Here is a 19,826-nt window from a genome sequence, read left to right as displayed (position 1 = left end):
CTGTTTCAATCAGGAGGGTCAGCCATCCAATTAGCCTGTTGTCGAGACCAATAGTGGCTTCAGAAATGATTGAGTTTTGTGTGATCGGGCTGTAAGTCAAAGTGGACGGCTGCGTGTGTGAATACTGAACGGGGTTCTGTTTCTGAAGCACCGCAGCGTATAAACTGGGCTTGTTATTGGCACACTTGGGTTTATCTTAATGAAATATTGTGAAAGAAATGGCCTGACGTGGTAAAGGAAAATGAATGAAAGCGCTCTTTTCGTCAGCGTTTTTAGATTCACTGGTGAATGAAAAAACAGGGTTTCCCATATAGTCTTGCTGATACGTACCAAAAAGGCTGGACATCTTATGAAAGAGATTGATAAAATGTGAATTAACTCTACTCTAGAATGCATTATGTCTTCAAAAGAACTATAAATATTCTGTAGAAATAGATAAATATGTTTTATGACATTTTTTGAAGACAATTTATATCTCTGCTTTTAAACCCTTTTTATTTTAATTAATTTCAAATCATTTACTTGCTAACTTTATTGATTATTCACAATTTGTATTTTTTTTTTTAAAAAAAGGAAATATTTGACACACACCACTAGTGAATCATGAATTCATAAGACTTCGAGTAGCACACAAATAAGGCAGTGAAGCCTCTTATTGGTGATCAATTCTTAGGGGCACAAATGAGTTTCAGTGCTCAGTCTGCAGCTCAGACAACATGAGGCTTAATATATTCAAAAAAGGATTTCACTGGATGTCATTACACATGAGCCCTTCTGTTGGTAGGACATTTAATTTGAGACCACACATTATTCACCTACACAGGATAACTGCATTTTGAAAATTGGATTTGTGTTAAATGGAAGATATGAAAGAGGAACAGCAAATAAATGCTGTAAGTCCAGATGCTGATCTAACTTTCAGTAAGAGGAACACCTCTTGAACTTTTTCACATTTGTTACATTTCAGCCACAAATTCCAATGTGCTTTCTTGCACATAAGTTTGATCTGGAAAAGTATGGAGAACTGACCCTGCCAAAATTGACAATAACTATAGAAATAAATTAATGGTTTGGTAGAGTAAATGTTATGACAAATGTGGTGAACCTCTGACCCAATCTAAAGTCTTTTGCCTGCACTAACAGCTTTTCTTTTACAATTTCCCTGTATTTGGCTACATCCCTCCTCCGTTTAAATACTGACTAGTTTCCATTTTCTGTCCCCACAATGTTTTACCATAAAAAATACATTAAAATGTGTAGATTTAACTAGATAACTGCCAAAAAAAGTCCCAGTACTTTGAAAATCACTAATTCATTTTGGCGTTCTGTGTTGTATTTTACAAGAGAAGATGCAGCTTTACTGAGCTAGACAGAAAGATTTTCATATCTCTAATAATTTCCGTCTATAGATAGCTTGAGTTTACATCATAAAAAGCAAAACAGGTTGTAAAAAAAATAAACAATGTGATGCAAAAGTCTACCTGAGGCACTGAGTAAAGTGAAACAGAATCAGTCACAGTTGATGCATTTTGCCTTAAAAACACCACAGGATCCATGAAAGGAATATTTATTAGTTTAAAAAAAAGACAGGCATTTTTTTGTATGATATATTTTAAGCTCAAGTTTTAATGGTGTGTGCCTAAGACTGAAGTGTCAAAAAGATTTTCTTATTCATCTGCTTAAGTGAATAAATCGCTATCTGTATTATGAACCGAGATAGGCTAAATACCTTAGGATGCTCGTTTAAATGGCCCATTGTATTCCACCTCACTCTATAATATTAATCATTTCAATACAGCCACAATGCATTTCTCTGGGTATTTTATGCTCCAGTGATGATTGCCTTACATTTCTCTCGGCTGCATTGTTAAACTCGGTCTCTACAGTACTCAATGTTTTTATATTAACAACAAACGAAATGGAGTTAAAAGTTTTGCCTTCGCTGGAGGTGGCCTCAAAGCGTTCCTAAGCTCATTGTTATGGCTTCAGTACCTGCAGGATTTTGATTAAGTGCGACTACTTTTATTAGTGTTGGTTTCAGCAAAAGGTCAAGTGAAATTACACTGTCTGCCCACACACACACACACACACACACACGCACACACAAAAAAAAAAAATGATGGGAAATGTAACTGCAGAGGAGTTGAATAAAAACTTGATTGAAACCATTACCAAGCTAAAACAAATTGCACACTGGACTTAGAAACAAATTACATCTTCCATCCTTTGCCTGAACACAGTAAACCCTCGTCTGAGCAGGCTAATAGTTGAACACCATGTTGAGCTTCTCCAATAACGGAGCGGCTAACTGTTAAATGCACAGTCAGGAAATAAGAAACGATTAAATAAGTAATTCTACGGGTTTGTAATGAATATGATTGCTCGGCAGGTATCAGTAAAGCACGAGGGCTGTTCGACCCTTACAAACTCTCCTCCTGAGCGTAGTCTCTGTGAGGTCTGCTGATCTTTAAATGGGATTCACCGGCTCACGTTTGAATAACATGGGAAGCTGAGAGCAGTAGAGACTGATTACATTTCAAGTACTGACCACTGAGTCACTTCTCAACTAGATGAGGAGAGAAAACTGTGAGGTTGATGAGTCTGGTTTGACCCGACTTTGTTAAAAGTATGGCTAACTGCTATTATGTAGGGGAGGAAAAAAGGGAGCAGAAATAAAAAATAAAAAAAATTATATATATATATATATATATATATATATATATATATATATATATATATATATATATATATATATATATAAAGTCTGGGTAAGTCACCAGTCTTTCACCTGGAAGACCCGGGTGGCTGGGGCAAACACAAAAACATACAACAGTGACATTAAGCTATCCAGTGTGGATCCTTAGGCAAGACCCTTTGAGCTCCTTGTAGACCACACAGTCGCCCGAGGCTGCAAAACTCAACACACCAACCTGTGCACGGCTTGGATTGATTACAAGAAAGCCTATGACTCAATGCCACACACTTGGATCATTGAATGCTTAGAGATGTACAACATCAATAGGACCCTAAGAACCTTCATTGCAAACTCGATGGGGCAATGGAAAACCACCCGTGGATGACATCAAGCTGTACACCAAGAGCGAGCGAGACATCGACTCACTGATCCACACCACCAGGATCTACAGCACTGACATTGGGATGTCATTCAGACTAGAGAAGTGTGGTCGGATGGTTACAAAGAGAGGGAAGGTCGTCCACACAGAAGGGGTCTCACTCCCAGAAGGAGCAATAGCAGACATTGAGGACAATTACAAGTACCTGGGAATACCACAAGCAAATGGCAACCTCAATGAGGTCACAATGAAAGGAGCCACAGCCAAATACCTCCAACGAATAAGGCAAGTCCTGAGAAGCCAGCTCAATGGCAAGAACAAGATCTGTGCAAAAAACAGCTATGCCTTACCAGTAATCAGATACCCTGCAGGAATAATTAGATGGCCAATGGAGGAGATAAAGACCACGGATGTTAAGACTTGGAGGCTACTAACCATGCATGGAGGGTTCCTTCCCAAATCCAGCACACTGAGACTGTACACGAGCCGTAAGGAAGGAGGCAGAGGACTACTGAGTGTGAGAACCACTGTCCAAGATGAAACATCCAAGATCCATAGATACATCAAGGACAAAGCCTCAACAGATGATATGCTCAGCGAATGTCTCAGACAATGGGGAACAGAGGATGAGGTGCTGGAGGTGCCATCATGGGAGGACAAGCTCCTCCATGGGATGTACCACCGACAAATAACTGAAGTGGCTGATGTCAGGAAAACCTACCAATGGCTGGAGAAAGCTGGACTCAAGGACAGCACAGAGGCACTCATCCTGGCCGCCCAGGAACAGGCCCTAAACACCAGAGCAATAGAGGCTCAGATCTACCACACCAGACAAGACCCAAAGTGTAGGTTGTGCAAGGAGGCCCCTGAGACAGTCCAGCACATAATAGCAGGGTGCAAGATGCTGGCAGGGAAAGCGTACAAGGAACGACATAACCAAGTGGCGGGCATAGTGTACAGGAACATCTGTGCAGAATATGGACTGGAAGCCCCGAGATCAAAGTGGGGAACACCCCCAAAAGTGGTGGAGAATGACCTAGCTAAGATCCTGTGGGACTTCCAGATCCAGACAGACAAGATGGTAATGGCGAACCAACCGGACATTGTGGTGGTGGATAAAGAACAGAGGAAAGCCGTTGTGGTGGATGTAGCAATACCAAGTGACTACAACATCAGGAAAAAGGAGCATGAGAAATTGGAGAAATACCAGGGCCTCAGGGAGGAACTGGAAAAGACCTGGAAGGTGAAGACCACAGTGGTCCCTGTGGTCATCGGGGCACTCGGGGCAGTCACCCCCAAACTGGAGCAGTGGCTCAAACAGATCCCAGGAACAACATCAGACATCTCAGTCCAGAAATGTGCAGTTCTAGGCACAGCCAAGATACTGCGCAGAACCCTCAAGCTCCCAGGCCTCTGGTAGAGGACCTGAGCTCAGAGGATGAAACAGACCACCCGCGGAGGGTGAGAAGGGAATTTTATATATATATTTTTCATTTAATTTAACCAAATCAGATGTTATTTTTCTTCAAAATCGCTGAATTTTCGAATTTCCCATTCAAATGGTTAGAAGCGAAGCCGGTGAGGCAGCAGCGACCTGAGCTTCACCTGGGATTGTTCAACCTCTCGCTAACTGCACAGCAGTGGTGGAGAAAGTACTCAAAAAATTTACTTAAGTAAAAGTACAAATACACAGTCAAAAATGTACTTAAGTAAAAGTCAAAGTACCACATTAACATTTTACTTAAGTAAATGTAAAAAAGTCCTGGTTTTTAAAAATACTTAAGTATTAAAAGTAAAAGTACTCGCTGAATGCATTACCTAATCGCTAATATCATTAAGTGTTCCGATCGCATTTAATTTTAATACATCAGAAATGTGCCATTTTAATTAACACTACCACAGATTAAACATGTTCTTATTGTGTTTATTCTCTGTAACAGTTTAGACTTAGATATGTGATTCTATAAATCATAATTTCAGGGATGGAAACATTTTGTCTCCTGTCCTAACATAGCATGAACTTCATTAGTCACATTTATTTAGAAAGAAATCTAACTGAAAGGGGATGTAAAGAAGGTGCGGGCGGGGTGGAGGACATGCAACCAAGGAGCCATGTAGCAGAGTTGTAGTCAAGACCACCGAACCCGAGACCAAGACCAGCGCCCCGCGCTAAATGACACAATAACATTAAGTTTACCTATCAAAATTGGTTTTCAGATTGATCTGAAAGATCCACATTCCCATAAAGACCCCTATATATTAAATACTTAGAGCTGAAATATATTTAACCAGTATCAATTAAAACTCACTTCATTCTGTTTTGCTTTCATCGCTGTGCTACAATCCGCAGAGGTCTCCTGCTATTCCTAGAAAAATAACGCCCTGGGCGGTTGCCCATATTGCATATGTCAGAAACCACAACTGAAACATCGCAATTAACGGTAAATAACGTTCAACTATGAACACTGTCCAACGGCGCAACAAGTAACTAAGCAGAATGAGCACCGTGACTGTTTTCATCCTCCCTCCCACTGCAATGTTTGCCACCATGACAGGAGACGAAATCAATCAAATGAGCAATGAGCATGCTCTGTGTTCATACGTTCAACTTTTACTTATTCAGTGATTAAATGAATGTCTGTCTATATATATATATATATATATATATATATATATATATATATATATATATATATATATATAGCTACCGCAGTGTACACAAGAACAAAGAACGGCTCTCAGTGAGGCTTCAGTCCTTAGGACTTAGTAAAGATCCGTCCAGAAGAATCGGATCGTTCCTGAATGTCATATCTATATTGCAGACTTTGGTCACAGCGTTGTCCCATATATGCGACACCTCAGTCAACACCTCCACACAATAATTCAGCGCATGAGTGACAACTTTTTTTCATCAGATGCAACATGTGTCTCAGTACAGCTAGCTTTGCTAGCACAGATCTGACCTTTCTTTAAGCTTTCCTTCCAAGTGACGCTAAAAGTTGGACGAAGTCCCCACCGTCTGTGAAAGCGAAGCGCTGCTGATTTTACATGTCGCCATATCAATTTATGCAGCGCTATTATATTATAGACAAACATCTCCTCCCGCTCAGAGGAAACCACTGCGCATGTCTGGAGCTCCGAGTGCGAGTAAAGGTGGAGCCGATGGGTGACAACAGACACTAAGTCACGTTATTGCTCGGATTTTACGGCGCCACCTTAAATCCCTGAACTTCACATTTTAACGGAAGAAAAGAGCAACGCGACTTGGATGTAACGAGTAACGCGACACTTTTGTAGAAATGTAGTGAAGTAGAAAGTACAGATACTTACTGTAAAATGTAGTGGAGTAAAAGTAGAAAGTCCCCATTATTAAATCTACTTAAGTAAAGTACAGATACACGAAAACTGTACTTAAGTACAGTAACGAAGTACTTGTACTTCGTTACTTCCCACCACTGCTGCACAGGTTGCCATTCTATGAGAGCATGCTCCTCCTGTCTGTACGTCGCCAATAAAATGGTTAAAAGCATTTAATGTGTAAACAGGTTTTCCATAATTTAGCTTATGTATTTAATGTACTGTCTTTTTATTGTCACCAACTGTGTGTGTATCGTGCTTCGTGTGCTGAGAAGCGATCAGAAACGGCAGAGAACAGATTCGAGGTGAGGCAGGCAGCTGCCTCATCGCTGGGGGCGCTCATGATCCCAGACATTGTGACTCCACAACTGCAGAGTAAGAGACAGTAACAGCAATCTAGCCATACAGAAGCTGCGCTGATACAGAGAGCGAGAAAGACATGGTTTTGAGTTGTACTTTAACGGTTTCTCCCTTTGCTGTTAAGCACAGCACGAAATTAGCAATATCTACATGTCCAAGTTTGATTGAGATAACGGCGCAGCTAAGCACATGTTAAAGAATAGTCGTTTTGCCCTCCAGCATTGTACGCATGCGCGAAATTTCTTTACGTAAACAATAACATGCAGGGGGTCTAGATTTGTATATATATATATATATATATATATCACCATATTATATGTAATTAATTTCATATATATATGATATATAGTGATATATACATATCACCATATTATATGTAATTAATTTCATATATATATGATATATAGTGATATATACATATCACCATATTATATGTAATCAATTTCATATATATATGATATATAGTGATATATACATATCACCATATTATATGTAATTAATTTCATATATATATATATATATATATATATATATATATATATATATATATATATATATATATATATAGTGATATGTTATTAGTATTAATACACTAATAATATTAATGTATTAATACTAATATTATTATTACTATTATAAACAAGTTTAAATTTTCTTTTATTATCAATTTGTTATTTAATTTGCTCTAAATTATTAGAGCAAACTGGTGGAAGAAGCTGGAACACCAGAGAGAACCTGAAACAAACAACCAACTAAAGGAGATGATTGTTGATTTAAGGAGGAACAGGATTAGATCAAAGCCTGTTTCCATCACGGCAGAAGAAGTTGAGGAATATAAACACCTCAGTGTTCATCTGGACACCGACTGGACTGGAGACGCAACAGTGAAGCGTCTATAGGAAGGGACAGAGCAGACTGGACTTCTGGAGGAAGTCTGATGTTGAGAGCATCATCTGTTGGGGCAGCACCAGACCCAGGGACCTATAATGGCTGATAAAGAAGGCTGGTTCTGTTCTGGGGACATCTGTGGAACCTCTGGAGATGGTAATGCAGAGAAGGATTCTTCATAGGATCAACAAAATAATTGACAATCCTGACCATCTTCTTCACGAGACTGTCTTGGGAGGGAAGAGCATCCATCTTCAGTCAGAGGCTTCTTCAGGTTCAGTGTGACACAGACCGCTTCAGGAGATCTTTCCTGTCGACAGCCATCGCCATCTTCAATGGCTCTTTGAAAAATATTGATGAGCTGCAACATTTCATTTTCTTTGGGATTCAAGTATTTTAAAATTTAAACTGAAACAGAAAATTTTATTACATGTGGTAAACACGTTTTACAAGTTGAATTTAAATTTAAAACAGTTCTCAATGCTTGGTTAGGTGATCCTTCAAATAAGCAAGACCAAAGAGAAAATATATCAAAAAAAAATACATGTAAAATCCACCAGAGTAAATAATAATGCAAAATAAGCACAAACTAAAAAATACTAACAACAATGATTCCCATATGTTATTTTTTTGTTCAGAAAACACATATTCTGTGTCCTTCACAATTATTTCCACAGCCTCAAAAAACGTTTCTGTTTCTGTTTCTGTTTCTGAGTTTGAAAACTCAACTGTCTCGGAGCAAACTTCTTCAGCTGGAGTTGAGTTTGAAAACTCAACTGTCTCGGAGCAAACTTCTTCAGCTGGAGTTGAGTTTGAAAACTCAACTGTCTCGGTGCAAACTTCTTCAGCTGGAGTTGAGTTTTCAAACTCAACTGTCTCGGTGCAAACTTCTTCAGCTGGAGTTGAGTTTGAAAACTCAACTGTCTCGGTGCAAACTTCTTCAGCTGGAGTTGAGTTTTCAAACTCAACTGTCTCGGTGCAAACTTCCCCAGCTGGAGTTGAGTTTTCAAACTCAACTGTCTCGGAGCAAACTTCCCCAGCTGGGGAGGTTTGCTCTTCGGGAAGATCAGAGAAATTCTGATCTTCTAAGACAGAGCTTTCTTTGTGGCTGCTGTCTTCAAATCTGTCTTTGTGGCTGCTGTCTTCTTCAGTTGAGCTTTCAGACTCAACGGTCTGCTTTTTACAGCAAACTTCCCCAGCTGGAGAAGTTTGCTTCTCAGCCGAGGAAGTACCAAAAAGAAAAGTATCAAAAATGTCTTTGCCAGAGTCGTTACCAGAGAAGCAAACCTCCCCAGCCGGGGAAGTTTGCTTCTCAGTCGGGGAAGGATTGAAAAGAAAAGAGTCAAAAATGTCATACCCAGAGTCGTTACCAGAGTCATTGCCAGAGAAGCAAACCTCCCCAGCCGGGGAAGTTTGCTTCTTAGCCGAGGAAAGATCAAAAAGAAAAGAATCAAAAATGTCATACCCAGAGTCGTTACCAGAGTCATTGCCAGAGAAGCAAACCTCCCCAGCCGGGGAAGTTTGCTTCTTAGCCGAGGAAAGATCGAAAAGAAAAGAGTCAAAAGTGTCGTACCCAGAGTCGTTACCACAGTCATTGCCAGAGAAGCAAACTTCCCCAGCCGGGGAAGTTTGCTTCTTAGCCGAGGAAAGATCAAAAAGAAAAGAATCAAAAATGTCGTACCCAGAGTCGTTACCACAGTCATTGCCAGAGAAGCAAACCTCCCCAGCCGGGGAAGTTTGCTTCTCAGCCGAGGAAGGATTGAAAAGAAAAGAGTCAAAAATGTCGTACCCAGAGTCGATACCAGAGTCGATACCAGAGTTGTTACCAGTAGAAGTAATCTTGTCCTGGGAGCCACTTTCGTCTACTTCGTCACCAGGAAACAATTTGTTACAAACCTTCTTCATTTCAGTTGTAACCAAATATCCAACGCTGAAAGTCAGGGGAAAAAACACACCTACCAACAAATCTGCCATACTGAAAATCTTTGCGATAAAACAGTGATGGGGTTCGAAGAGCGGGTTGATATGAACTGATGTTTTGAAACACAAGCATTCATAACCTCAAGCGTTCTTTGATCTAGAACTGCATGTCATAGATGAGGTCACAGCTACAATGAGCTCACTGTAGTTCCGGGGGAATGTCTTGCTTCTGCTTGTTGCTATGGAAACGATCTGATCAGTTCTACATGACCCAAACTGTTGACCCTTTGCAACGGCGTCACTTAATCATTCGAGGCGCCATGACGGACGTCGGAAGTGAGGAATGGGAGTGTTGAACTGAGCAACTGAAATTGACTTCCAAAGTTGTTTGGAGTCGTCATGTTATATATAATATATAATTTTTATTTTATTTTATTTTTAAATTAGCAGGAATACAAAGCTTTTTTTCTGTTGTGAAATTGTGGTGAACATTTTACTGACAGGACAGAATTACTCCTTAAAGACAGCTGGGTTTGTAGTTTTTCTAGTTGATGCACTGAACAGGGAGTGTATTATAAGCCTGAAGGCCCGCCAGGCTTATAATACAATGGGGGAAACCCAGCAGGGTTTCTGTGTCTCTGTATCTGTGTGTGTGTATATATATATATATATATATATATATATATATATATATATATATATATATATATATATATATATATATATATATATATGCATATATATGAACAATTATTAAGAAGAACCAGATTCACTGTGAGGAAGACAGAAAGCATAAACAATCACTGAAACTTTACATTTTACTTTCAATAGGAACAATAATGTCAGAGACATCATAAACACTGTAAAACACAATATTCTACAAAGCATTTTTGTGTAGTTTCTACACAAAAATGGAGCTCGGGTCCTCTACCAGAGGACCCGAGCTCAGAGGATGAAAGAGACCACCCACGGAGGGTGAGAAGGGAATTTTTATTTTATTTTATATATGTTAAAGCTAGCCTGAAAGAATACAAAAAGCAGTTTTCTAATTAATATGTACAGATCAGATATAAAAACTGCCCAAAATTAATGAGTTAGAACAATTCTGAAGAGTGGGCCAAATTTCTTCCTACTTCCACATTAAAGCTAAAAATATCTTTGCCAGTTATTACTTGTCTATTGGCTGTTGTTAGCACCAAGCATAAGACTATTACTAGGATTAGATGTTGATTCATTTTGCAAATGGACCAGATTGGTTCAGATATGCATTTCCCTTAATAAATGAAATCATTATTTAAAAACGGTTTTGTTTTTTGCATTTTCTTAGCTTAAAAGAATCAAAAACAGACCAAATCTGCAAGTGAGGCAGATACTTTTCATGGTGAGGTATAAATACACAGCTATGGTCATAACCATCTGGATCTCATCAGCTTCACTATGCACAAAAAAAAAACAAAAACAAAAAAATACAATTTGAGTGGTTGCAGTCACTTAAATTGGTTGAGACAGACACAGCCAACACGCGTCAAAATATCGAATCTCACCATCGCCATCCTCTCTCTTCCTTGCTCCTTTCCTCCATTCACCCAGTCCAATGCTCTGTCGGTACACAAGCACAAACTCAATCAGCTACTAATGATTGCTTTATTGACGAGGCGGGGAGCTATTCACTGACGCAAGCCTGCAACAACTACAGTCCAAACGAGCTGAAGAAAAGCGAGGAGAAACACGGAACAAGCCAGAGATTGAGAGCTGCTGGAGATGATGGCAATTATATTTACTCTCCCCTAATAAGGCTGCAGACTAAAATACCATCATGGGTTTTAGACAATTAAAGCCACCAGGGCATCCAGGTTCATTTCGTTTATTTAAAATTTTTTCCAAAATTTTGTCATATTAACTTGAACATTAAGCAAGACTTTGAATTTGACTGTTGTGATTATGGTTGTGGTTCAGGGTTCTGCTCAACCATAACACCTCTCCAGTGTTCATTTTATCATCTTTAAGAATCTGCGTCACCCCCTTGCTGGTAGTTGTTTACATTGAGAAGTCGGGTGGTGGAACTCCATCTTTAAAGTCGGGAGCAGTTCACTCAAAACAATTAGAAAATCCTGCTGCGTTTTTTTTTTTTTTATATATAATTTTTTGGTGACAAAAAAAAAGCCCAAATGTATTTTCTTTTTTTTTTTCTGGAAAGCTTTTTGAGCATCCGCCTTCACATTTAGCTTCTCTGTGATGGAGGAAACAACGTTAGATTTCACCATGCAGGTAATAGCATAAGGTAAAATAATTGAAAGGTTTTATCTGTCGAGGTAGATGTAATGTGCTCAACATGCTATTCTTTCACAATATTTTAACTAATGCTCTGGCAGGCATGAGGAATCACGTACGCACATACTGATTTCCTCATGTTTTTTTTCCGATCACTGTCAGTTAATCAGCATAGGACCTCAAAACATCTTCAGGTTGCAGAAAACAAGAAGGGTTGTAAATTTGAAGGTGCTCGCCCTTCTATCTAGGAATCGCATGCTAATTATGGTGTACCACCAGGACTCTGAGCAATACACTACAATTATCTCCACGGAGAGCGTGAATTGTTCATTCCAGCTACTTGGTGAGGTTCTTCAGGATGAAACCAGAGTAGCAACAGGATCTACGACGCTTGTGATTAAGTTGTAGCCTTAGCATGAAATCTCCACCACCACTCGTGCTTTAAATTCTCTAACAACCAAGCCACGCATGTTAACTCTACCTCCACCTCATGGACATGTTGCCGTGGTAGTCAAGAAACTGTCGACAGCAGAAGACTTCACCTGCAGATCCTCATTAATTTTCTAGATTTCTTGTAACTCAGGTGTTATTAAGGTGTTAGCAAAGAATTTATCACCTGAGTGTTTAGATCTTTCCTTGTTTTGTTTTTGATCATTTCTTTGTTTTCTTAATCAGGTTCCATTTTTAAGTTGTTGTTCTTGTTTTGCATTTCTTGAGCAATTAGGTCCCGTACTCTTTGAAAAATACTGAATTAAATATTTGCTCAGAAAACTTTTACTTTTACCTGCTAGATAAATATTACATACAGCCGTGCTGCTACAAATATTTATTATTTATTCATGCATGTCGCCAGAAACGTATCTTTGACCCTTGAGTAGGGTGCTGTGTAAATCTACTTCACAGAAAGTGAGCCAGCCACTCATCTCTAATGGGACTTGTAATCCTTTGTCGGAAAACCACAGTGAAGAACTCGCAAACAAACTCAAAGCTACGAAAGCACCGCATAATCTCAGACACTTGGTCTGAGACACGAAGGATGAGAAACAAATTGCGTTTTTGTTTTATCTTTGAATCTGGAAGATGAATGGGTGCCCTCTGGCTTTCTTTAAAGAGCTGCATTGAAAAATAACTTTGCTCAAATGATTGTGCTACAGCTGGGGGGTAATCAGTGAGGTGAATTAAAAATGCATTTTGCTGTCCTGCATGCTGAGTAAAGCAGTAAAGGTCAACATGCAAAAATCATCAAAGTAGCTCAGCATGAAACAACTTGTACGGTTTGTTGCAGAAGTTGCTCCTAAATTGTCCTCATATTGTGCTTTCAAGCTCTGTAAGCACATTTGAATAATGGCCAAGCATAAAAAAATAAAATAAAAAATCACTTCTTTGGAGCGTTTTCCTGCGGAAACATTTAAACTGTCCTTGTCGCCCGATACGTTTGAGGTAGGGAGAACTCCTCTGCAACAGACCCATGTGCATTGTGTCCTTGCATCTGAAGGAAATCCATCAAAACGCTTGCGTGTCTGCTGCGCAAAAATAATGTCCATATGTGCGCGGGCATGTATGCATCACTGCTACAGCTACCGGAAAGAATGAAGCTGCTGACGGGTGCAGGAGCAGGCCTTGTAAATCTGCTTTCATGTCGTCTTCCACCTCTTTTTACTCTTTGTCTCGTTTACACGCTTAAGCCGCTCCGAGAAAGGATCCCTGATTAGGGATGTGTCTATCTGTACTTCCCCATGTATGCGTTGACGTTTGCAAGACACAACAGGCTGAGAGTCATTTCAGCTTTGGGTGCTTGTGTGGCATTCAGCTTGCGCAAATAAAAACCCTTGCGTATCCGGCCGTCTGTGCATGTTTGTGTGAGAATTTGTGGTGGTTCGTAAAAAGAAAAAAAAAAGGGATCAGAGATTCCTTTCAAAAGCGTCCCCCGTCTCTTCTGTTGCGATTCTGAGTGACAAAGCTGCCAACGTGCCTGCTCTATTGTGTGTGTGGCATTCTGCAGAGATCCACACATTGCATTTGACCATTGTGTTTGAATTACCTTGCAGTCTTTAAGTCTTTGCATCGGGTGTTTAGATGAAATATGTGGCAATATAAAGTTTGCTCTGCTTTGTTTGCAAGTGACTGGATTTACCTTAATGTGTATTCCTGAACGAGTGTTATGGCCTGTCTCACAGCCTGTACAGCACAGATGCAGCACAAAAACAACTGCACTCTCTCCTATTTTCTGGATGTAGGTTATTGAATTGGCGTTACTGCGGCAGTGCTGAGAGCCTGACTTAGTTCAAGGGGACTGACAGCATGCATTTATCACAGGACTCTCCAAATTAGCATGCTAGCCTGTGCCCAGAAGCTAGCACTTGCTCCTGGGGGCACCTGAGTTGTTGTTGTGCATTGAGTGAAGGCATTATCACTGCCCTGACTTGGCGCTCTGACACAGGTTAGGGCTAATCATCCCCTGCGGGAGAATCAATAGCCGGTGCAATTCAGTCGGAAAGAGCAAGAGGGAAAGGAGAAGGCAAAGAGAGGAGAGGAGAGGAGAGGTGGATAAACAAGGACTTAACACGAGGTGGAGTTTTTGGGATACTGGCACATGTGTAAGCACAAGTGTTTACACGTTTATCGAAAGCAGGTGGCAATTTTGCCATAACAACTTTCAATATTAACTTGTGAACTGTAAGGGAGCTTTTTTATTTATTTATTTTTCCCCCAAAATGTGTTTAAGTGTGTTTTACATGGATGCAGCTGCAAATAAAAAGAAATTCACTGACCTGTTTTAGCAAGTTAATATATGTTTGGCAGATTTCCACAGAAGAGAAGAACGGGCTACATTATGAGTCTCACCATTATCTGCAATGAAGTGATGGTAGGATTTCAGTTGTGTATTTTGGAAGGTGACCAAATGTATTGAGTTCTCCAGGAAGGAGCTCCTCCAGGGTAGAGAAATACATGCAGAAATCAGCATGATATTTCACTATAATTTAAACACATCATGTATATTTTTGTTGTTTGGCAATACAGATGGAAGGATATAACCTTCTGTTGAAACCAGAAGTTCAGACATGCTGAATAAAAAGACATATACCCTTTTTTTCACCTTCTCTGTCTTAAGTTAAAATGGCTGTATTATGTATTTTTCAGGCACAGTGTACCATTTTAGAGCACACAATTGCTTGTGTTTGCATTTAAAATGAATTTTGTTTAATTAAGAAATTAATTTCTGATAAGAAATGACACAGGCATATGCTAAGATTTATGTGATTTCTGCATTGGTATGTTTGATAATGTCTTTGAAGCCGGTGGACTTACTTTCCCCTAATTCAGTCTTATTGTTAGCTCCTAGATATATTTTCAATCTGAAAACCTCTGGCTGGTCCACTTATATGCTTTAATTTTACTCTCAATCAGAAGAAATATGTCATTAAAAGTAGGAAACGATCAAATTCACAATGGCTGGATTTAATTTCACAGCCTCCATCTTCGGGCTTGTGACTCAGATTCGCCGCTGCATTGTCAAAGCTTTCTAGGACGTTTGATGAGAATCAATTGCTAATGTTACACCTGTGCTACTCTTAATACGTGCTGAGCAAAGATCTGCGAACATATTCCTCATATAAGAGCGCTTCCTCACCTCCCGTCACGCTGAAAAAAAAAAGTGAACTTATCAAATTAAATGGAACTGCTTTGGATTATTAAAGTGCGGCAGTGAAGTGAATCTAAAATCAAAGAGCTACGTTTTTTTTCCCCCCCCCACTGGCACCTGATAAAACCATGTCAAGAGGCTTTAAAATCCCACAATCTTCTTCTAATGTAGACATTTGGAAATTAATACTGTATGTGCAAGATGTTAGAACAAAGACAGGAATATGTTGTAGTATCATAACAATAAGCCTGGTGTATAGAAACATTTTCTAAAGTGCTACAGTGCTTCATGTGGTTCTTTTAGCAACCATTTAACAAAGGCAGCTTGCAGCTTCCTGCACAGATGTGCATAGCAGCACCACTAGCTAATTAACAATCAGATTTCTCTCTGTGTGATGTCAGCTTTTACACAATCCCCCCCCCACACCCTCCCCTCCCGCCACCCATAAATGCATACATCCTGTTCTGCGCTGGAACTTTATCTTGTTACTGAGTAATAGACATCTGCTAAAGAGTACAGAGGATGCAACTCTAATTGTAAGACTGTTAATTAATTGGATTTTGTCTCTTAGAATTTTTTTTTCACTTGGTTATATCATGCTCATTTCAATGGATGTAGAGTTTTTTTTTTATTTTGGTGATTAATATTGATGTTACGTCTCTCACTATGTTGCTCTTTAACTCTTCGAGCAAAGCTTAGAGATCTCTCTCACTCCTGGTTGTTTACTGTAATCCTCTCTACACTTATACAACCGGGTTATTGCATCTTCTTCATAATAATGTTTAATTCTTGCTACAAATGTGTGTATTTTATTTTTTATTTATTTTAATTTTTTACTAGACTGCTTGAGTTCTGAAAAATACTACAATAGCACCAGCTCAGGAATTTGATTGAATTTGATCTTTTAATTAAAGCTTGTATAATTTCAAAAGTTTTCAAAACCGTTTTTGTGATGTTCACTTAAGAAAAAGATCAAAGTTCAAATACTGTGTTTTAAGCAGTACATAATGGAGGGGAAATTAAAAAAAACTTTACATGGATTGTGCATTTTTAGTTTCTGAAAACCTGCTACAAGCTGAAGAGACCACTTGACACACTGAATCAGTTAAATGGCTGAAATTAATTACTTATGACTCTTTTGATATAAAGCTTGCTGAACCTTTGCAACTCCGTCAACCTTGTTGAGGTGCCATGACAGACGTCAGAAGCCCGTGACAGGAGTATTGAATGGAGCGACTGTAATTGTTTTCCCAAATTGATTTTGCCAACATGGCCATGACTTCTTAGTTGTTCAAGTCAAGCTAATTTGTCCCTGGAAGTAGCTCTCAGAGTTGGGGCTCGTAGACAGCGCCGTTTACAAAAGTTGGAAATAGCTAGTTTAGAAACAGGCCTATACCTTCTCCCTCCAGACATGTTTGTTGCTTTAATCGAATTGGCGGCTTTGCATGTGGCTCATATGGACTTTCTACCGAACATTTAACTACTCTTAGCTCAAGAAAATATCACAAAAGGTTATTGAAAGACCCAAACAGGCTTACCCTTGGAAACTTTAAATGGTTTATAAGCCAGTCATCATCTTAGGACAGGAAAGTCTCCTGGTCTCCGACAAGTGATCTCATCATTCAGTGCCAAATGAAAAATCCTCTATTAGGTTAAATCCCTTCTTGCTAAAGAACACTTTGAGGATGTTTTAATATGAACTTATTTTGCATACATGTAAATGTTATCATAGGTGTACACATTAACAGTTAGCTTACATTTATCTAAGTGGTTACCATACCAACAGGCCTGTAAATGTAGACGGGCACAAAGCTTGAGAAATGGATTAATATAGTCTGCTACACAAAATTGTCCTCAGATTAAAAAAAGAAAACACAGGAAGTCCACAACACTGCAGCCTGCCCATCGTTATCCCTCTTTATATACTTATTTCCTGTGTACCAGACATCTAACTTAATTTGATCAAACTACCCGAACCTAAGCAACTTAATTAAGCAAAACAAAGTGCATGCTGGAGGGGAGGGGGGAATTATATCTTAATTTGTGCATGACATTCATTATCTTTGTTTCGGTCTGTCTCTTTTGGGTGTCTCTCAGGTGCTTGATTTCGCAAGTAACAGTGTCCCAAACTTAAAGTATGAAAAAAAAAAGTGTTTGATGTGTGAAGGTGAATACATTTATTTTGTTCTGTTTCATAATTCTGTTTCGTAATTTGTTTGAGGGAAAATCTTGAATTACCAAAAACCTTTCTAAAAGTTCAGTGGACAAGAATGGAAACTTTTTTTTCTTCTTTTATGATTTAAAAGAAAAAAAGTTATGGTACATAAAAAGTGCTGTGAAATGAATTTGCACAGTCTTCAGCTTCCAGAAGGACAATGCACTTAGGTTATTTCAGACTGATTTCTTGATGACGACAATAAGTTTGCAGTGAAAACAGTCACAAGATCCTAATCCAGTAAAAATTTGAGGACATCTTGGCATGCAAAACAGAGAAAGAAAAAAATAGATACAGTATTTAATAGATCTTGGGTTTGGTCTTTGTTGTACCTTCTTAAAACATGACTTTTATGAGATGTTTGTCTGATGCAGAAAGTTATTAAGCCTTGCTATTCTTTTTTTTTTGTTTGTTCCTTATTTGTCTAACCTTTATAGTTTATATGAATCAGAGCTAGCATTAGAAACTATTTTAGCATTCAATAATTTTGGGCTTTCACTAGATTTCAACCTTACAGGTCTTTTAGCATATTTGATGAAACAGTTGCCTTCCTGGATGCAATAATTTATATTAGCAGGATGATGTGACAGCTGTCTTTCAGTAAAACCAAAGAAAGACTGGAGAAAGATGACAAAATGTTCCAAAATAGCTTGTATATAAATGATCCCATGTTCATGTTGCTTATGAAAGACCAACAAAAATTTGCCATTCAAAATAATGACAGAGACATAAGTCACCAATTTTTGTCTAGAATTCATACAACCAAATTACTCTGATAACTGTGACCGGGGAAGAACAGCAATTGACGCATTTAACATTCCCTGGAGAAAACAAAAATCCCGCTCAGCTTATCTCACACCAACACCTTTAAACTCCTTAAGAGACATAAACAAAATGTCTGTCGCTCGAGTGTCAGTATCGATAAGCCTGCATGAGCTCACCTTCTCCCTTACAAAAATCAAGAGAAAGCCGTAATAGCTTGCCGTATTAGACATGGTGATACAGCCTAAACACTTCAGGGGATCTATTTGAGAGACAATCTTTGCAGGGGGTTCTTGTACATTATCTGTCTTCATTTGATTATTCAGACAGCTAGAAAGAGAGTTGCTTTATTCCAAGGCTGAGGACAGTCAGTGCGCTGCAGCGGTAGCACGTCTTGTTTGCCGAAGTGATTCTGGGCCGTATCAAAGCCAAAACATCACGAAGCTAATGCAATCCAAGTAACAAGCAGCCTTTGATGCCTCGTTTTGATGGCGAGCAGATGTTCCACAGATGATAGCGCTCTTCTCAGCGTGCGTAGTGTTTTCTCTGGATGTGCCGCGTACATGCGTATACAGTTTTTCACTAAAAGCCTAACACTTCCCTGTCTTCTTTTCTTTGTGTACAAGTGTAAGTGCCGTAGCAGGACACAATTGTAGAGTCAGAAATGTAAGATCAAAGGTAAAGAAAGAAGAGCCAGAAGATGAAAGAGGACAATCAGGCTGAAATGAGGGAGTTTTCAGCCTGGCTTTCTGTTATTGCGTGCAAAAGGAAATGTTGTCAATTTTTTTTTTTTTTTTTGCTTGATGGTCCCCCATATCCAGGCAAAAAGTGCCACAACCATCCATTTACATAGATGTGGTGGGTGCAGTGTTGGGCACTGTGAAAGCCTAATTGGACGTCTGATTGAACTGCAGCTCTGACACATTTGAGGATAAATGTGCGACTTTGATTATGGGCAACCTTTTATCACTTTAAGGTCCAGGATATAGATAAGGAAAAATTGGCTTTACAAAGGGCCATGATGACGAAAGACTTTCTTGTTTGCTATTTCTTACAAGAGCCTGAATGTTCCAGCGGATGACTAAGTAAGTTAGAAAAACAGATGATTCAATATGGTCCAGTAGGCACTTTGTTTGGCCTTTTTGATTATTTTTTTCTCAAATCTATTCTTGCTAAAAAAAAAAAAACCTTCAATGAAAGCAGAGTTTTTTTCTTTATTACAAATTGAAGGTTTTCTGAGAAAAATGTGAGCAAAAATAGGTTTTAAAAGACCAATTAAACATTTAGAAGAAAAACTGATTAAACTACAAAAACTGCTGTGAACAGAAAGTCAGAA

This window comes from Poecilia reticulata, chromosome 21 (genome assembly GCF_904066995.2).
Source record: "Poecilia reticulata chromosome 21, P_reticulata-male-v2, whole genome shotgun sequence".
In the NCBI taxonomy this organism is placed as follows: domain Eukaryota; kingdom Metazoa; phylum Chordata; class Actinopteri; order Cyprinodontiformes; family Poeciliidae; genus Poecilia; species Poecilia reticulata.
This window is presented reverse-complemented; position numbering follows the sequence as displayed.